This window comes from Apium graveolens, chromosome 11 (assembly GCF_009905375.1).
Source record: "Apium graveolens cultivar Ventura chromosome 11, ASM990537v1, whole genome shotgun sequence".
Lineage (NCBI taxonomy): Eukaryota > Viridiplantae > Streptophyta > Magnoliopsida > Apiales > Apiaceae > Apium > Apium graveolens.
The window spans coordinates 203,086,318-203,088,669 of NC_133657.1; positions in this window are offsets into that span (position 1 = coordinate 203,086,318).

The window sequence follows — 2,352 nt, forward strand, 5'->3', positions numbered from 1 at the left end:
TTGCCTCTCGCAATTCGTGAACTTCTACCGGCGCCTATTTCCGATGCAATCACGACAATTTCTAACTTTTTCCAAGATTTATGTTCATCCGTGGTTACAAAAACCGACTTGGAAATAATGGAAAAATCGATTATCAAAGCGTTGTGTTTGTTGGAAACGATTTTTCCTCAAAGTTCGTTTGATTCGATGGAACACTTGGTTGTACATTTAGCCGAAGAAATTAGACTTGCTGGACCTGCTTATTGGCATTGGATGTATCCGATCGAACGTTTGTTGGGCAAATTAAAATAAAAAGTCGGTAATAAACCAAGGGTAGAGGGGTCAATTGTCGAACGATATATGGAGGAAAAGATTCTTAATATTTGTTCTTTTTATTTTGCCTCTGACACGATCCATAATAAGGTACGTCGTAACGAGGTTTTGTTTGTTGTGCAAAATTCCGAGAATTTAAAAGTGTTCAAATATCCAATTCAATCTCTTGGAATCGAAGGAACTCGATACATGAGTTGTGTTTATTTTTATCGTTAATTTATGAAATGGATACGTTTATATGCTTTTTATATGCATTTTATGTGATTTTAAATGCTTTTTTATGTAATGTGATTTACTAATGCAAGTCGTTTCATCGATTTGTTTATTTTCATATTGGCTAATATGTTTTTATTGTTTATTTTAGGATCTTTTTGCTTGGATGTTGACATTGGTTATGATAAGTCTTGTGGTGTTGGCGATGGCGAGAAAAGGGAAGGGGAAAGACATGGAGCCGGAAAAAGATAAGGGGAAGGCAAAGGCCCAGGGAAAGGCCAAAGTCGCGAGTAAGAAGGGTAAGGGCAAGGGTGCAAAGGGAAAATGAGGGAATTTGCATTTGCAGGATGAGCGGACGGATTCAGATTCGGACCTGAATGATCCTACTCGGCACACGACAAATGTAGATGAGTGAGAATGGCGAGGAAGGCTACCTCGATCACATTCGAGTGGCATATATGGAGAGAAATCGCCATTGAAGCCATATCGCAATGATATCTCCGATGGACAGTAAGTTAAAAAGTTTTTAAATTGCATTATTCCTATATGTTTATATTTTTGGTTCTGTTCAATATTGTTATGTGAATTGTTAATGTTTATTATTTTCTTTTGTTTAAGTATAGTATTGAAGATGATACAGCTAAGAAAACGTTTTTGTCTATGATTCGGGAGAAGTGACCTCTTGGGCGTTACACTTATACCGATATCGAAGAACGTCACCCGGGTTGGTTGAATGCAAGAGTCGAGGAGTTTCAAGTAAGTTAATTTTTTTTTTTGTAATTGTCATTTATTTCTTGATTTTATGATGCATTTATCCTCATTTTCTTTTTTTTACAATTTTATAAATATTATAGGCATTTTAAGGGGCAAAGCCGTTCAAAGGCCCGAAAAAATGTGGAAGATCACATTAAAGTGACGATAAAAAGGACTTTGAACGAGCTTAAGAAGAGGGTGGAGCGAAAAGCAAGGGAGGAGGGCGTGAGCAAGTTGTCTTTGAAGCCGCCTTATTGGTCCGTTCCTTTTTGGAAGGACCTTTTGGAGTATTGGCAGAAGAACGAAGGACACTTGCACCGGTCATCGGTTGGATCCATCAACCGACAACAAGTTGAAAGATTGCATAGTGCCGGTGCAAGGTCATTCAATAAAGTTCGGGAGGTAATATTATTATATTCCATCACACACACATACATACACGTTCACCATATTTAATATAATTAACTAATTATTAGGACGTGCTAATATAAGTTGTTTAATATTTTGAAAGGTAATGACGAACAAGAACAAGAAAAAGCCGAAGAGACTCGAGGTGTGGGATAAATGTCATAGAAAAGTTAGATCCGATCCGGAAAATCCCGTCTACACAACACCGGCCGCCATGCGTATTGCAGTAATTTTTATGTACTTTTATGACCATTTTATGTGATTTTAAATGCATCTTTAATAAGTGAATTTATATGTATTTTCATGTGATTTTAAATGCATTTTTATGTTTTTTATATGCATTTTTATGTGATTTTAAATGCATATTTATTAAGTGAATTTATATGTATTTTCATGTAATTTTATATGCATTTTTATGTGATTTTAAATGCATCTTTAATATGTGATTTTATATGTATTTAATGTGATTTTAAATGCATTTTTTTATGATTTTATATGTATTTTTATGTGATTTTAAATGCACCTTTAATATGTGATTTTATATGTATTTTAATGTGATTTTAAATGTATTTTAATGTGATTTTATATACATATTTAATATGTAATTTTATATGTATTTTAATGTGATTTTAAATGCATTTTTATGTAATTTTATATGCATTTTAA